Source organism: Barbus barbus (genome assembly GCF_936440315.1).
Source record: "Barbus barbus genome assembly, chromosome: 5".
NCBI lineage: Eukaryota > Metazoa > Chordata > Actinopteri > Cypriniformes > Cyprinidae > Barbus > Barbus barbus.
Window position 1 is genome coordinate 7,388,580 of NC_136733.1, and position 19,117 is coordinate 7,407,696.

The following is a 19,117-nucleotide window of genomic DNA, read 5'->3' on the forward strand; positions in this document are numbered from 1 at the left end:
AAAATGACAGATAATAGGGTTAGTGCTGCACGTTTAGACAGATTTTATGTTAAGAAAACAATGTGCAGTAGAATAGAAGAAACTTGTATAAGCCCAAGTTCAATATCAGATCATCATTTAATTTCTTTAAAAATATTTCTAACACAAACAATTCATCATTGTAATTATTGGATATTTAGTAATAAGTTATTAGATAATTTTGATTTCCATGAAAAATTTGTAATTTTTTGGTATCAATGGACTGAACAAAAAAGTCATTATGAAAATATTCTTCATTGGTGGGAGGTGGGAAAGGTCCAAATTAAAATTTTCTGCCAACAATTTTCATCACAAGCTTGGATTAGTATTAAAACAAAATGTCTAGATTGGAAGAGGATATTTCTATATTATATGGTTCATTGATTACTAGGAATGACATGGAAGATCAAGAAAATTTGTTATAAAAAAAACAAGAATTAAGACACATTTTACATGAAAAAGTAAAATCAGCACTTTTTAGAACAAGGTTTATTACCATCAATGATATGGATGAACCTACAAGGTTTTTTGTTCAATTTGGAAAAAAAGGTTGGTTATAATAATCTCATGCATTGTTTACGAAAGCCTAATGGAAGTATTACTTCGGACCCTTTAATGATGAGAAGAGCTGCTGTTGATTTTTATGCAAAGTTATTTGCCAAAGAGGACATTGATTTTGATACGACATGTGATCTTTTTAATGATTTACCAACCTTGAAAGAGGAAGATTGACTCTCTCTAGATCTTGATATCACCTTTGAAGAAGCAACTGATGCAGTAAAACAACTTTCATCGGGACGAACACCAGGCTTTGACGGACTTACGGCCGAGTTTTATCAATCTTTTTGGGGAATAATTGGACAAGACTTGTTTAAAGTTTTAGAAGAAAGTTATAATTTAAAGGTACTGCCAAAGAGTTGTCAAAGAGCAGTCCTTTCTCTTCTTCCAAAGAAAGGAGATTTGTGTTTGCTTAAAAACTGGAGACCTGTTGCTGTTCTTAACTCGGATCATAAGATATTGTCTAAATGTATTGCAAATCGACCTAAAAAGATACTGGATTCCTTGATTCATGATGACCAGACTTATTGTGTTCCTAAAAGGTGTATTTATGATAATTTGTTTTTAAAGAGAGACCTTTTAGAATATGTAAGAATGTATAATGTTAATCTTGGTATTTTATCTTTGGATCAAGAGAAAGCATTTGATCGTGTTGATCATCAGTATTTGTTTCATGTTCTAAAATGTTTTGGTTTTGAGGATAAAGTAAAAAGTAAAAAGTAAAGTCGTGACGTATTGTCAAGTATGGTGACCCATACTCGAAATTGGTGCTCTGCGTTTAACCCATCCAAGTGCACACACACACAGCAGTGAGTAGTGAACAAATGCACACACACACACACACACACACCCCGTGAACACACACCCGGAGCAGTGGGCAGCCATGCTGCAGCGCCCGGGGAGCAATTGGGGGTTCGGTGCCTTGCTCAAGGGCACCTCAGTCGTGGTATTGAGGGTGGAGAGAGCGCTGGACATTCACTCCCCCCACCTACAATCCCTGCCGGCCGGGGACTCGAACCCGCAACCTTTCGATTACGAGTCCGACTCTCTAACCATTAGGCCACGACTTCCCCCGTGGCCTAATGGTTAGAGAGATAAGTTAATATCATGGATAAAATTATTGTATATGGGGTCTGAAAGTATGATTAAAGCAGGTGGTGGTTTAAGTGTACCAGTTAAAATACAAAGAGGAATTAGACAAGGCTGTCCAATGTCTGGCCAATTTTACAGTTTGGCGATTGAACCTTTATTGTGTTTGCTAAGACGTAAATTAAAAGGGTTAACTATAAACGGTAGTTTTTGAACTCAGTCTATTATTTTGTCTGCATATTCTGATGATTTAACTGGTATAATACAACAACAGAATGATGTACAGGGGGGGGGCATTATAAATGTATGAAAGAGCTTCTTCTGCTAGGCTCAACTGGGATAAAACTGAAGCGGTATGGTGTGGCTCCACCAAAGATAGTAGATTACCTATACTTCCTAATAATATTAAGTGGGGTAAAACAGGATTTAAATATTTGTAAGTGTATTTGGGTCAAGATGAATATAAAAAAAAAAATTGGGAGGGTTTATTGGAGAAAGTCTGTGCTAGGTTGTCTAGTTGGAAATGGATGCTACCCCAGCTATCATATAGGGGGAGAGTACTGATTGTCAATAATCTTATTGCATCAATGCTATGGCATAAATTAATGGTAGTGGATCCACCAATGTTGTTAATTCAGGGAATCCAAAGGCTACTTGTGGACTTTTTTGGTCTGGTCAGCATTGTTTGAGAGCTGCTGCTCTTTATCTTTCAGTCCAAGAAGGAGGACAAGGACTAACTGATATTCGAGCTAGAGTGGCAATGTTTCAGATGCAAGCTGTTCAACGCCTCTTATGTCATCAGAATCAAGGATGGATGGAACTAACATGTGCTCTTCTGCGTAAAGCTGGACGAATGGGACTGGACAGACAGTTATTTATTATGTCCTTGGAGGGAACTTCTCTATGTGGTCTTTACCCTTTTTATCTCAATGTTTTAGATCTATGGGAATTGTTTTCTGTTTCAAGAGATTGGTTAAAACTAGACCTGTGGCTGTTAAATGAGCCTCTTTTTTAACCCACTCTTGCCTGTTGAGATAATGAACTCTGTGACCATAAGATCAAGTTTTATTTCTGCTGGAATATCTACATTTCGGGACTTAAAAAAAAGAGATGGATGGATTGAAGCTGAAAATCTTGCCCAAAAAGTGGGCTTTAGATCTGTACGTCTCGCTAAGCGAGTGCTTGAGGATCTAGAAACTGCACTCCCTTTTTCAGTCAAGATTGTTCTTGAGGAGAAATGTACAGAAAGCAACAAGGAATCTCACTGCTTTCCAGATTTCTCTTTACTGATGAAAAAAGATCATCAAGAAGAAAGATATGCAAGGTTGTTATCTTTGAATACTCCAGAGATGGGACTCTTCAGTAATTTATCAAAAAAGACTGTGTATATAGCATGTGTTAAAACTATGAACTATCAGTCTTAAAGATTTAAAAGAGAGCAAATGGACTTTGTTGTTAGGATTAAACTCTTCCCCGAAAGGTAGCTGGCGGTCCCTGTACAAAAAACCAACTGAGAAGAAAGTGGGGGATCTTCAGTGGATAATTGTACATGGGTGTTTAGCTACAAACAGACACATTGCATGACTGAATTCATTAGTTGGGGAGGGATGTCCTTTCTGTGATATATCTGAAACTGTGACTCATGCTTTTATGGAGTGTCATCGTTTAAATACCCTGATGCAGTTGGTGAAAGATTGGAGTCTGAAATTAATGGGTTTGTTTAATGATTCATTGTTTATTTATGGACCAAAATATTCAGTGGAAAATTAGGAAAAAGTAATCATTCTTAATTTTCTTTATGGAATGGTGAAGTTGGCAATATGGTGTACTCGAAAAAACTAAGTTGAAGGAAGTGGTTGTACTGATTCTGTATTATTGACAAAATGCTTTTTTAAGAAGAGGTTGACTGTGGAATATGCTTTTTATAGTCTTACACAAAATGTTCAGTCTTTTTTTTTATTTGTGGGGTTTTAATAACTTTTTATGTGAATCTGATGGGAATGGAAGTTTTATTGTAAATGTTTTTTTATTTCTTTTTCTCTTAATTTTTTGGTTAAAAGAGAGAGAAAAAAAGAAAAAAAGGGACGGTGATTGTAGTTCCTAATTACTTTTGAGTTAATAAAAAAATTTAAAAGTCAAAAAGTCTCTCTCTCTCCCTTTGTATATATCAGTCTCTTCGACATAAAAAGGGCATCCTGCACTTTCTGACTTTATCAGACTTGTCTCTAATTAGCATGTTGACTAATGGACTCCAAATCTTTATTACCCTTTCAGAAATATAGTTTATCAGACTGTTGATTTTACAGTAGACAAACACAAATATAATGATATTAATGAAGAAATTCATAAGTGCTGTCCTAGATAATCATTACAACATGAAATCAGGATCGTGTGGCTTAATGTGTAATACTCTTTATAATGCTCTTTATAAAAAGCGCATTATATGGCTTCGTAAATACCATCATAATTTCTCAAGTATTTAAAAAAAATTCTCAAAAGCACAAACTTTAAGTAAATTTCCTTAATTAAGTTAAGTCGTGACGTATTGTCAAGTATGGTGACCCATACTCGAAATTGGTGCTCTGCGTTTAACCCATCCAAGTGCACACACACAGCAGTGAGTAGTGAACAAATGCACACACACACACACACACACACACACACCGTGAACACACACCCGGAGCAGTGGGCAGCCATGCTGCGGCGCCCGGGGAGCAATTTGGGGTTCGGTGCCTTGCTCAAGGGCACCTCAGTCGTGGTATTGAGGGTGGAGAGAGAGCGCTGTACATTCACTCCCCCCACCTACAATTCCTGCCGGCCGGGGACTCGAACCCGCAACCTTTCGATTACGAGTCCGACTCCCTAACCATTAGGCCACGACTTCCCCCACGACTTAATGATTTAGAGTCCATATATTCAGTATTTTAAAAACAAAAATGGTCAAAGGCATGCATAGAGTAAATACATAAATTAATCAGAATCAGAATGAGCTTTATTGCCAGGTATGTTTGCACATACGAGGAATTTGTTTTAGTGACAATAGCTCCACAGTGCGACAGAATGACAGCAACAGGACAGGACACAGATAATAAAAAATAAAAATAAAATAAATAATGTACAAATATACAAAAATGGACAATGTGCCAAATAGCACAAACACAATATACAAAATAGACAATTCAGTATGTACAGGTATGTTAGGTGCAAATTTGAAATGTAATAAGTATGTGTGTAAAATAAAATAAAAAGTATGATAGTGTTGTGTGTTTCATGTTTATTGTTAAGAGTTCAAGTGTTCATGAGATGGATTGCCTGAGGGAAGAAACTGTTTCTTTGTCTGGTTGTTCTGGTGCTCAGAGCTCTGTAGCGTCGACCAGACGGTAACAGTTCAAAGAGGGAGTGTGCTGGGTGTTAGGGGTCCATAATGATTTTACCAGCCCTTTTGCTCACTCTGGATAAGTAAAGTTCTTGGAGAGTGGGAAGGGTTGTACCAATGATTCGCTCAGCAGTCCGGACTACCCTCTGTAGTCTTCTGAGGTCAGATTTGGTAGCTGAGCTGAACCAGACAGTTATTGAAGTGCAGAGGATGGATTCAATGATGGCAGAGTAGAACTGTTTCAGCAAGTCCTGTGGTAGGTTGAACATCCTCAGCTGGCGAAGGAAGTACAACCTATGCTGGGCCTTTTTCACAATAGAGTCAGTGTGAATGTCCCACTTCAGGTCCTGAGAAATTGTGGTGCCCAGGAACCTGAATGACTCCACTGCAGTCACAGTGCTATTCATGATGGTGAGTGGGGGGAGAGCAGGGGGGTTCCTCCTGAAGTGCACAATCATCACAGTTTTGAGCGTGTTGAGCTCCAAGTTAAGACTGCACCAGACAGCCAGATCTTTAACCTCCTGTCTGTAAGCAGACTCATCACCGTCCTGAATGAAGCCGATCAGTGTGGTGTTGTCTGCAAACTTCAGGAGCTTGACAGAGGGGTCTTTAGATGTGCAGTCATTAATGTAGAGGGAGAAGAGCAGTGGGGAGAGAACGCAGCCCTGAGGAGCTCCAGTGCTGATGGTGTGGGTGCTGGATGTGTATTTTCCCAGCCTCACTAGCTGCTGCCTGTCTGTCAGGAAGCTGTTGATCTACTGACAGGCGGAGGTGGGCATGGAAAGCTGAGTTAGTTTGGGCAGGAGGAGGTCTGGAATGATAGTGTTAAAGGCCGAGCTGAAGTCCACAAACAGGATCCTCACATAAACCCCTGGTCTGTCTAGGTGTTGCAGTGTGTAATGCAGTCCCATGTTGACTGCATCATCCACAGACCTGTTTGCTATGTAGGCAAACTGAAGGGGGTCCAGTAAGGGTCCAGTGATGTCCTTCAGATAAGCCAACACCAGTTTTTAAAATGACTTCATGACCACAGATGTTAGAGCCACAGGTCTGTTGTCGTTAAGTCCAGTAATCTTGGGTTTCTTTGGGATGTGGATTATTGTGGAGCGTTTGAAGCATGAGGGGACTTCGCACAGCTCCAGTGATCTGTTGAAGATCTGTGTGAAGATGGGGGCCAGCTAGTCAGCACAGGATTTCAGACAGGCTGGTGTCACACCGTCTGGGCCTGGTGCCTTCCTTCACTTGTTCTTTTTGAAGACCTGGTGCACGTCATCTTCTCTTATCTGCAGTTCAGATGTGGGGGAGAGGGGGGTTGCAGGAGGTGTGAATGGTGTTTTTTCAAACCTACAATTGAACTCATTAATATTGTCTGCTATTTGTTGATTCTCCACAGTGCTGGGGATGGTGTCTTGTAATTGGTGATGTCTTTCAGACCTTTCCACACTGAAGCCGTGTCACTGGAAGAGAATTGGATCCTTAACTTATCGGAATAATTTGTCTTTGCCACTCTGATCTCCTTTATCAGTGTGTATTTGGCCTGTTTATACAAGACTCTGTCCCCATTCCTGTAAGCATCTTCTTTGGCCTGACGGAGCTGTCTGAGTTTTGCAGTGAACCATGGTTTGGCCTTGTTATAAATTAGATGAGTCCTGGTAGGAATGCACATATCCTCACAGAAGCTGATATATGATGTTATAGTCTCTGTGAGCTCGTCCAGATCATCAGCAGCTTCAAAAACACTCCAATCAGTAAGGTCGAGACAGGCTTGTAAAACCTGCTCCGTCTCATTAGTCCATCTCTTTACAGTCCTTAATACAGGTTTAACAGATTTAAGTTTCTACCTGTAGGTTGGAATAAGATGGACCAAACAGTGATCAGAGTCCTAAAGCTGCTCATTGAACAGAGTGATATGCGTCCTTTATCGCTGTGTAACAGTGATCCAATATATTACTGTCTCTGCTGAGACATGTAACATGCTTTCTGTATTTTGGCAGTTCGTGGGAGAGATTTGCATTATTAAAGTACCCGTGAATGATTAAAACAGATTCCGGATGTTGTTGTTCTGTGTCTGTGATCTGATCAGCGAGTTTCTGTAAAGCTGTGCTCACGTGAGCTTGCGGTGGAATGTAGATACTCACGAGAATTAACGAGCAGAACTCCCGTGGGGAATAGAATGGTTTACAGTTGATGAAAAGCATTTCTAGATCTGTACACCACCTCTCATTGATGTAGAAGCATGTCCCGCCGCCGTGCGATTTCCCAGTTGATTCCGCGTCGTGATCTGCTCTGATCAGCGTGAAATTAGGCAGATGTAACACCCTGTCTGGAATGGTGTCGTTCAGCCAGGTTTCCGTGAAACACAGAGCAGCAGAGTTTGAAAAGTTTTTGTTAACCCGGGAAAGCAGAAGGAGTTTGTCCGTTTTGTTGGGTAGAGAGCGGAGATTCGCCAGATGGATGCTAGGTAACGGTATTCAAAATCCACGCTGTCTGAGCTTCACGAGCGTGCCGGCTCGCTTCCCCCATCTGCGCATCCTAAAGCGTCTAAACAGTGCCGCAGCTCCGCCGACTACTATGTTCAGCAAAACATCAGAATAATCGAAAACCGGTTGGAGATTTTGTGGAGTGTTCAGCTGAATGTTCAGCTGAATGTTCAGCAGTTCCTCCTTGGTGAAACTGATCGAGCTAGACAAACAAAAAACTGGAAAAACTAACAAAAACACTAAAACAACTGGAGAGCCAAGCACAATGGCTGCCATGCGTGGTGCCATCTTGTCATCATTCAGTAATGTAAATGTGTATGCATATTCATATGTTCTATTAATCTAGTCTAGATGTTAAAAAATACTATCTTCCCAATGCACTTTTAATAGAAAGCTTTATTGAAAGCTGCAGTACATAACTTTTTTGTTTCAAAATGATCCAAAATCAGTTTTTGGGCAAGTACATAATAAACCAGCATTCAAAACTATCTCCTTACCTTAGCCCGATGCACAACGGTAAAGAGTCCTGGCTAGTAGGCTATATCACATGTGAGGATGCTGCAGGTGGCGGATCATTAATAGCCTTTTCTCATAGCAGCTGGAATAATTAAACATATTATTTTGATGGCAGATTTTATATTGTGAGTACTGAACATTGACCCATAGTCACCAGTAGTCTATGCTAATACATGCTAAATACACATAACCACGCAATACTGATGTTATTTTGAGAACAAAGTATAACAATAAAAATAATTTGCTTGGTTTTATGTGTCAGAGAGTCACCACAGTCACCGCAGTCTCCACCAATGATACTCACCAGATCCCAATCCCCTGATTTCTGATCACCGCAACCTGTCAGCACAAATCAGCAGCACTATATCCCTGCACTCCTCCCGTTCACTCACTGTCTGGTCTCAAACTTTCCATGTTGACTAACCTGGGCTGCGTTTCCCAAAAGCATCGTAAGCTTAAGTACTTCATAGACCCATTGAAACCAATAGAGCTACGAACAACTTAGGCTTAAGATGCTTTTGGGAAACGCACCCCAGACCCACTTACCTTTTGTCTACTTTCCAGTTGCTCCAGTGTTCCTATCCCTGTTTTCCACCGCTCCCATCCTCCACCATCTCCTTGCTCCACTGTTACCTCTGGGTCCACTGGAGAAGGAAAAAGGACATTCACAATCAGATAAGCCCCTAGAGACATTCCCATTCCCCGCCTGCTTACCTGGACATTCTGCTCATCTCATTCCCCTCTGCTACTACTCAATAAACCTGTTGATTGTATTGCACTTACCTCTGTGTCCTGTGTCTATCTGCTGACAAAAGACCAGACCAGAACCGACGACTGGAGATGGAGTTCCCGAACTGCGGATTCCCTTGAAGAGCTGGTCAACGCTCTTCGAACAGCTCTCTCTCCGGTCACACACCCTCAGTCTGCCTCTGCCAGTCCCATGGCCATTTCTGCAAACTATTTGGGTCAGGCGGTTGAATGTAGCGGTTATTTACTCCAAGTTTCACTCTACATAGAGATGCAATCCCATACATTTTCCAGCGAACGGGCTAAAGTTGCCTCCACATCGCCCCTGGTCCCATGTCGGAGTCGACTTCGTCACAGATCTCCCCAAGTCAGAAGGTTATACCTGCATACTCGTCGCAGTTGACAGATTCTCCAAAGCCTGCAAGTTAATTCCCCTCCGGGGTTTACCCACAGCCCTCGAAACAGCAGAAGCCCTCTTCAATAATCTCTTCCGCACCTTTGGCATTCCGGAAGATGGCGTCTCCGACCGTGGGCCTCAGTTTGTCTCCCGTGTCTGGAAGGCATTCTTCAAACTCCTCGATGTCACCATCAGTCTCTCCTCAGGGTATCACCCTCAGACTAATGGCCAGACTGAGCAGAATATTCAGGAGATTGGGAGATATCTCCGGGCCTACTCTCATGACAACCAGCACAGCTGGAACCGCTTCCTCCCATGGGCCGAGTATGCACAAAATTCCCTTAATCAAACCACCACGGCCTCACCCCTTTCCAGTGCATACTCGGCTACCAACCCCCTCTGTTTCCCTGGACAAAAGAGCCCTCTGACGTTCGAGCTGTCAACCACTGGTTCCGAGCAAGCGAGAGAGTTTGGGACTCAACCCCCCCCCCCATCTATCCTCCTGGAGATAAGGTCTGGCTCTCCATCCGGGATCTGCATCTCCGCCTTCCCTGCCGGAAGCTGAGTCCCCGCTTTATCGATCCCTTTTCCATTGAGAGGCAGATTGAGGTCACCTTCCGTCTCCAACTCCCTGCACGGTATCGTATCCATCCAGCATTCCATGTCTAACTCCTCAAGTCTGTCACAGAACCCGAAGAGCCTGCAGTACCTCCTCCTCCCGAGATCATCGAGGATCCCCTAGTCTACAGGGTGCAGGACATCTAGGACTCTCGGCGACAAGGTGGTTACCTGGAATATCTTATTGACTGGGAGGGATACGGGCCGGAAGAAAGATCCTGGGTGGCCCAGGATGATGTGCTGGATCCTTCTCTCCTGGCCAAGTTTCACCAGAACCACCCTGACCGTCCCGCACCCAGAGGCTGGGGCCGACTCCGTCGCTGTAATAGAGCACTAATCAGCAGCACTATATCCCTTCACTCCTCCCATTCACTCACTGTCTGGTCTCAAACTTTCCATGTTGACTAACCCGTCCCACTTACCTTTTGTCTACTTACCAGTTGCTCCAGTGTTCCTATCCCTCTTCTCCACCGCTCCACTTCTCCACCGTCTCCACGCTCCACTGTTACCTCCGGATCCCCTGGAAAAGGAAAAAGGACATTCACACTTGGATAAGCCCCTAGAGACATTCCCATGATTAAATTATATGTTGGGGTGTGATTTTTCAATGTAAACAGTCACAACGGTTTTATTTATATTACACTATTTACACATTTATGAGCACGTAACCCAACCCCTGCCCCTAAACCTACCATTCGTCAATAAAACACAAGATATAACAAGCAAATACAACTACCATCATAATTTAATCGAAAAATGATTAATATTCCAAGGCCGAGGCAAAATTATTGATTTGTGAGAGGAATAGATGCTATCGCCGTCTCCGTTCTCCGTAAAGCTCATCATATGTGCAAATTAATAAAATTATGCCAGAAGAAGCCTTATGTCAGCCTTGGTTGTGAAATGCTATTGGCTCTTGTGTTTCTCGTGACTGATTGCATAATGCTATGGGATAGGAGTATTTTTTTGAATGAGATGTGAGCGCTTTAATGGAGAAGGATCATTTTCAGCTATTAAAACCTTATGTTTTACTCTCTTCTTCACATCAAGACATTGTATGGCTCCAGAAGGACTTGGAATGCAACATGACTTGTTGATAATGCTTTTATACTGCTTGTTTATGGTCAGTTTTTGCAATAAATACCTGTGACTGCACTTATATTTGCTTATTACATGTTTTATATTGTTCAGAAATGGGTAGGTTTAGGGTAGGGCTGGGGTTAGGTGCTATAAAACTCTATAAAGTTATTTCTATTTTTTGCAATTGCATCCAAACCGTTAAATTAAGACAAACAACTGAAAACAACAGAGGACCTTGCACGTCGAAAAGTGACGCTAAAGGGGTACCTTGAGCTTCAAACATCGACGCCAAAGGGGTCCTGACCAAGCGTTAATATGTGATGAGTTGGGAGTGAGAACATGTTGTATACTAACATGAAATGTATACTAAACATTAGAATGTCTATAAAATTGTTTATACGTAGCTCATTTACATTTAGATGCTCTCAGTACATCAATGTTGTACGTTTTAGTGTCTATGAAAGCTTACACAAATAGACATGCGATCAAACATGTTTTATTTTAAATGCACACAAATACTCAGGAGATCACACTGGCAAGAAAGATTGAAGACTAGCCCAAAAACGTACTTTATGTATCGTTTCCATTGCACTGTGAACTTTCTTTACGTAGCCAGAGGGAAACGTATGGAGCAGCCCATATCTAAAATGTGCTGTTGTGCTTCTATTATTCCTGTCTGCCCTACTGAATGCAGTTGGACTTTTCTGAACTTGCACTGATCTCGAGTGAGCGTAAAACTAGCTAATGTCAGTGGACATTAATGAGACAGAGAGCATTGCTTCAGGAGATGAAAGAAAATACCGGCTTCATTGAAAGCAAACGACCTGTGCTTTGCAGTCCCAGCTATTGTTTTGGCCACTCTGTTGGTGCAGAAACAGATGAAGGACTCATATCCATTTTGATGCAAGTTTGTTAACCGGAGTTGTATTTGCACTACAGTGATTTCTTCAAATCTAAACAAACATTTTAACCACATAATTATGATTGCAGTTTGGTTTTTAGTTTTTATTAGCTTGCATACATGCACTCTAAAAAATTCTGGGTTAAAAAGAACCAAACTTGAGTTATTTGGCAATCCTGCGCTGGGTAAATATTGGACAGAAAACATGCTGGGTTGTTTTGACCCAGCTGGTTGGGTTAAACGTTTTTACTCACCATGCTGGGTTGTTTAATTTATTGTTTAAAATGATTATATTGCTGGTTTAACATGGGCTGGAAATTAAAAATCACACACAGAATTACTATAGGCAACAGCAATAATCAAAAGATGAACATTTATTATTAAGCAAGAACACCCTAGGACAAAATACAAGACAAATTGAATTTATTTGGGTGAATACAGCATAGTTTACAATATTAAATGCATTTGTTTAACAAGCATTTTAGAAATAAAAAAGGCATATGGAAGTAGCATTTTAATTTAAGTGTATTCAACCGTTCTCTGTAATCGTTTTTTACCGAAATATTTCTAATTCGCATGCCGGTGTGTCACCGAAATCTGAGGCAGAGAAGGGCTGCTGTTTGTGGGGAAAATGTGAAATTTAGATCGCGGCCGCGCGTTTCTCTCGTAGCTGAGAGATGGTGTGACTATTCACATAGATAATGCAGAAATGATGAAGAAGATGAAGTGATATACTGCCAAGTATGGTGACCCATACTCGGAATTCGTGTTTGCATTTAACCCATCCAACGTGCACACAGCAGTGAACACACACACACCGTGAACACACACCCGGAGCAGTGGGCAACCATTTATTCTGTGGCGCCCGGGGAGCAGTTGGGGGTTCGGTGCCTTGCTCAAGGGCACCTCAGTCATGGTATTGAGGGTGGAGAGAGCGCTGTACATTCACTCCCCCCACCTACAATCCCTGCCGGCCCGAGACGCGAACCCGCAACCTTTGGATTACGTGTCCGACTCAAAACAACAAAATAAATTATAACTGTTTTAAACAATTTTGACCTGAGTCAGCATGTGCATAGACCCACACACAATCATGACACAATCTAGATTTACTCATCAGTAGAGGTCTAAACATTTCATCCATTGCTATTAAGGATGTAGCACTATCTGATCACTTCTGTATTTTCTTTGATATATTGATCTCTGTAACGACTGAATCTAGATCTGTCTCTGTCAGAAAGAGATGCATTAATGAGAACACTAGTGCGCTATTTATGAAGGCAATATCTCTAACACCAAACATTTCTGCAGACTCTGTTGATCTTCTACTGGATTCATTTAACTCAAAAGTTATGAATGTTATTGATTATATTGCTCCGATAAAAGTCAGCAAGAAGACTGTCAGACAAAAATCATTTTGGAGAAAATCAACAGCAGTTCAGAGTATGAAAAGACAATGCAGAAAAGCTGAGCGATGTGGCGGAAGATGAAACCCGAAATTCACTATAGTATCTGTAAAGACTGCTTTCATGCTTTCAATGTGGAACTAGCCACAGCTAGACAGAACTTCTTCTCAAACCTTATAAACAGTAACATAAACAACACTCGCCCTCTCTTTGCGACTTTTGAGAGACTGACAAACCCCCCCAAGTTAGATTCCCAGTGAAATGTTCTCCGACAGCAAATGCAATGAGTTTTCTTCCTTCTTTTCTGAGAAGATCAATAATATCAGAAAGGAGATTGGCACATCCTCAAATTATGCAGAGGTCACACATATTCAACCACAATTTCAAAAACAAGTGACTCTGTCTGTCTTTAAAGCAACTGATAGCAAAATTTTTGAAGAAATAGTACAGTACCTTAAATCGTCAACCTGCTATCTTGACTAACTTCCCACATCTTTTTCAAAAGTGTGCTTATCTGTTTAGAAGCCAATCTATTAGAAGTGGTGAATTCCTCACTTCTTTCTGGGACTTTTCCAAACTCCCTTAAAACTGCAGTTGTTAAGCCCTTTCTGAAAAAGCGCAATCTTGATAACACCATGTTGAGCAACTATAGACCAATATCAAATCTTCCTTTCATAGGTAAGATTATTTAAAAGGTAGATTTTAATCAGCTGAACAACTACTTAAACTCAAATGGATACTTGGACAATTTTCAATCTGGTTTCCGAGAGCATCACAGCACAGAGACAGCACTCATTAAGATAATAAATGATATTCGCTTAAATTCTGATTCAGGAAAAGTCTCAGTGCTGGTACTATTAGATCTTAGTGTTGCGTTTCACACTGTCGATCATAACATACTTCTAGAGACACTGGAAAACTGGGTCGGGCTTTCTGGGATGGCACTCAAATGGTTCAGGTCATACATACTTAGAAGGAAGAGGTTATTATGTGAGTATAGGAGAGCATAAGTCCATAAGTCTAAGTGGACGGCCATGACATGCGCCAACAAGGCTCAATTCTTGCACTGCTCTTGTTTAGCCTGTATATGCTCCCACTAAATCCGGGCTCACACTGTGCGATTTTTAATAGTCTTTTGCGATTGTTGCTTGTCACACTGTACGAACATGATCCCCATGTCAGACTGTAGGATCTCAGTTGTCTTAATGTCAGACTGTACGACAGTCAAGACGCGACAAAAACGGACGTACTTTTTTTTTTTTTTCAAAAACGGACGTACTCAAGAAGACTTGTCCGGAGTTTTACGTCATCAATACGTGACCCGCGTTCTCTCGCTATAATGGCAGCTAGCAAACAACAGCAACGTGTAGCGTTAGTTTTATTAATTACATGCCTTGATGTTAAAAAAAAAAAAACTAAAAAGACGACGTGTGTGGAGCAAGTCATGGCTGGGCAAAAGAGGACTTTATGGACTTCCAGTTCTACAGAGCGAACTTGAGGTAATTTTGTTATTCGAGTTTAAACATCCTGCCCCTTAATAAATAAACTTTAAGTAAACGTTACTTTGTACTTATATTGTTTTTTACAAATAATGAATGGTTTGAAGTTGTCGCGCTAATTGCGTCATCAAGTTCAGTGCTCCTATTGGTTCTTGGTTTGACGGTCGTCGTAGGAGATGTCACACTGCAGGAAAGTGTCTGAAATCTTCTGACACTGCCAGAATTTAATCGGAGGAAAAAATTGATCGCAACGGCCATTAATCGGCTGTCGGTGAACATGTCAAACCAGCGATCTAGACAACCGATTTTAGCCTAGGATTATAGGAATCTTTTAGGATTTTAGGATTTTCAAAATTTGTCTCAGACGAACAAATCGTGGCCAAAATCGCACAGCGTGAGCCGGGCTTAAGTCAGATAATGAGGAAGAACCAAATTGCCTATCACAGCTATGCTGATGATACCCAGATTTACCTAGCCTTATGAAGTGAAGTGAAGTGAAGTGAAGTGACATTCAGCCAAGTATGGTGACCCATACTCGGAATTCGTGCTCTGCAATTAACCCATCCAACGTGCACACACACAGCAGTGAACACACACACACCGTGAACATACACCCGGAGCAGTGGGCAGCCATTTATGCTGCGGCGCCCGGGGAGCAGTTGGGGGTTCGGTGCCTTGCTCAAGGGCACCTCAGTCGTGGTATTGAGGGTGGAGAGAGCGCTGGACATTCACCCCCCACCTACAATTCCTGCCGGCCGGAGACTCGAACCCGCAACCTTGGATTACAAGTCTGACTCTCTAACCATTAGGCCACGACTTCCCCTTGTCTCCAAATGACTGTAGCCCCATTGACTCTCTCTGCCAATGCATTGATGAAATTAACAGTTGGATGTGCCAAAACTTTCTTCAGTTAAAAAAAAGGAGAAAACTTAAATCATTGCATTTGGAAACAAAGATGAAGTTCTCAAGGTGAATGCATACCTTGACTCTAGGGGTCAAACAACTAAAAATCAAGTCAAAAATCTTGGGGTGATTCTGGAGACAGACCTTAGTTTTGGTAGTCATGTCAAAGCAATAACTAAATCAGCATACTATCATCTGAAAAACATTGCAAGAATTAGATGTTTTGTTTCCAGTCAAGACTTGGAGAAACTTGTTCATGCCTTTATCACGAGCAGGGCGGATTATTGTAATGATCTCCTAACCGGCCTTCCCAAGAAGACCATTAGACAGCTGCAGCTCATCCAGAACGCTGCTGCCAGGATTCTGACTAGAACCAGAAAATCTGAGCATATCACACCAGTCCTCAGGTCCTTATACTGGCTTCCAGCAGAGCCGGCGCCAGCGCAGCACTGATGAGGGGGCGTCTGAGGTAACAAAAGGGGGCGATGACGTAGCACAAAATAAAAATAAAAACATATGTGGCCCATTCACGTATTTGTCAGATCGTAAACATGGTTAGAGAGTCGGACTTGTAATCCAAAGGTTGCAGGTTCGAGTCTTGGGCCGGCAGGGATTGTAGGTGGGGGGAGTGAATGTCCAGCGCTCTCTCCACCCTCAATCCCACGACTGAGGTGCCCTTGAGCAAGGCACCGAACCCCCAACTGCTCCCTGGCCGCCGCAGCATAAATGGCTGCCCACTGCTCCGGGTGTGTGTTCACGGTGTATGTGTGCTCACTGCTGTGTGTGTGCACGTTGGATGGGTTAAATGCAGAGCACGAATTCGCGTATGGGTCACCATACTTGGCAGTATGTCACTTCACTTCACTCACTCAGATCATTAGGATCAAGTAGAAACACCAAGGGTTCACACAAAACAAGGGCAGTCCGCTTTTAGCTATTATGCTGCCCACAGTTGGAACCAGCTTCCAGAAGAGATCAGATGTGCTAAAACATTAGCCACATTTAAATCCAGACTCAAAACTCATCTATTTAGCTGTGCATTTGTTGAATTAGCACTGTGCTACTTCCGAGCTGGCTGCACTGTATTTTAGGTAATCATTTTCTATTCTTAACTGTTTTAAATTATTTTTAAATCAATTTCTATATAATTTTAAAATTCCTTGTTTTTATTATTATTTTTTTAATTCCCTGTTTTTATTGCTGTGAATATTATTTTTAATGACTATTTCACTTTCTTTTATGTAAAGCACTTTGAATTACCACTGTGTATGAAATGTGCTATATAAATAAACTTGCCTTGCCTTGCCTTGACTGACTCCAAAACTTGCCCAAAAACAAACATTCCTGAAATTAGAGAACATATTTTAACATCAAATTAAAATTACACTCAGTATTGTAACGAACAAAATCCATTTATGTTATGCAAGGCAAAGGCGTTTCTAGCGTGAAACGCCCACAGATGACGCAGCTGACTGACATCTCGTCCTTGTTACGTTGTGTAAAATAATATAATTTACACCACATTAAAGACTTTATAAATTAAATAATATGTATACAAACCTTTATTTCTCCAAAAGAGTGCACCAAATTGGCGGCGGCACTGAGAACCGCTCTCTCCTGTGGACTTATAAATAAAAAAAGCCTGTGCTCTCAGCAGCGGCGTTGTTGAGAAATTTCACCGGAGACAAGCTCAACCCAGCGGTTAGGTAGAAAAAAATAACCCAATAAAATGACCCAACAAGCTGTTGAAAAAAAATAACCCAGCATTTTTTAGAGTGTGGCATAGCAGAGTAATTCAACATTATGGTGTCATACAAAGTACTGCAAAGCTTTTACAGCAGGAGGAAGATACATGAGCCCAGATGATGGCTTGAATAACTCCCATCACGGGCCCGCATGGATAAATGAGAAAAATACTTGTCCTAGCCTCTCTCCTTCAGTTCAGCATGATTTGCTTCCTCCCTGCCTTCTCGAGCAAGAGGTCACCTAACATCTGCGACAAGGTTTTAATCACCGTGTTAACTCAACATCACACAATATGTTTCTCCAGTAATAGAATGTCTCTGTTAATCTCAACCGGCTGTTCACAGTTCCTGTTTATATCGACAGAGCTGTCTGATAGGTACCAGGCACTTAAAATAATCTTGGGAAGATCGCAGGTACTCCCTGATCCTGTGGAGAGACCTCACATACTATAACGGTGCAGTTCACGCCTTTCTTTTCATTGTGCATTTCTTCTGACCTCCATCTTTTTCGGATCCAAACCAACTGACGTTGGCACTACTATTGTATTTTTTCATTGTGAAGCACACAAAGTGTGCATAACCAATGTTGCAATAATGTTTGTATTGGTTTTGTTAGGAAACACCCAGAAAAACTGTCAAACTGTAATTCTTCAACAAGTCTTGAGTCAACTGTTTTGCTCAAACCACATTTCTACTCTCAAGGCCTGAAATCAACTAAACTCTTACTACTTTTAACACAGCTCATAACTTAAAGAGTACAATAAAGAGTATCTATTTTACTTAATACTGAAAACACAGATGCTCTAAAAAAGGGTTTCAAACCCTTGGTTTATAATATCATGTGTTAAGCATCAACGGCTGCTTGTGAGAGTTTTGTCACAGTTATGAGTATCTCGGTTGGGTGGATCCCACTGTGGTTGAACCCAAATGTCTAGTGAATGCAAAACAACCAAAGAATTTACAGTTTCAAATGTTTGTCAAGACCAGTGTGCCAGCAAACTATGGCAATAGACTATGAACTGTCACTTTTTTTCGTATTCCTCATCCTTTCCTATCAAAATGGATGCTACGGATGTGAAAAAGCAGAAAATCGAACCTGATCCGAATTTTTTTATGACGGACGAAATTTTCGGAGGCAGTTTGTAAACGTGATTGACACAACGTGAGGTCGTATTTATTTTTTAACATGCAAAAATTTTGGATGAAAATTTCAGACTCAGTGTGCAATGACCTTGAGACTTGAGCTTAAAATTGTGTGATATAAACTTAGAATTTTAAGAAATACAGTCAGAACTGACCCTTCGCAGGGAACTTGATTGACAGGAAAGCTGACCTATGATAATGTTTGAATCTGCCATTTTTGTCCGACAAACAAATCAAACAGGAGAGTAGATTAACGTTAGTGGACTTGAACTTGGTGCGTATTGACATCTTTCTGCAGATGAAACAAGATACCTTCTGATGTTCATTCATGTTTATTTCATGCTAAAACTAGAAAAGAGGAAGAGATGATCAATTCAAAATTTGCCTTCCCTACAAATAAACCTGGCTGCAAAGTAAACCAGACTTGGAGACAAAGTTTGTGTAAAAAACACCATATTTTCAACAATGAGACCATATACACCTCTTGTAACAAATTATCAGTCATGTGTTTCATTTAGTTTGATTTTCATGGACTTTTAATTTCTTTCTATTCAGGTTTCTTTATGCTTTCTTGCAGTTCCTACCAATCTTTAGTTGATATGGTTACAGAGTTGATTGTATCATTCTGTCCAGGTGTGCAT

At 41.1% G+C, this 19,117-nt stretch overlaps 1 protein-coding gene across 1 annotated transcript in view; it reads left to right on the forward strand.

The window, feature by feature from the left end:
- Nucleotides 1-19,117, forward strand: part of LOC306869424 (astrotactin-2-like) — a gene marked incomplete at both ends in the record, with an annotated part of 458,741 nt that overhangs the window by 400,256 nt on the left and 39,368 nt on the right. The gene's annotated exons all lie outside the window — the stretch shown is intronic.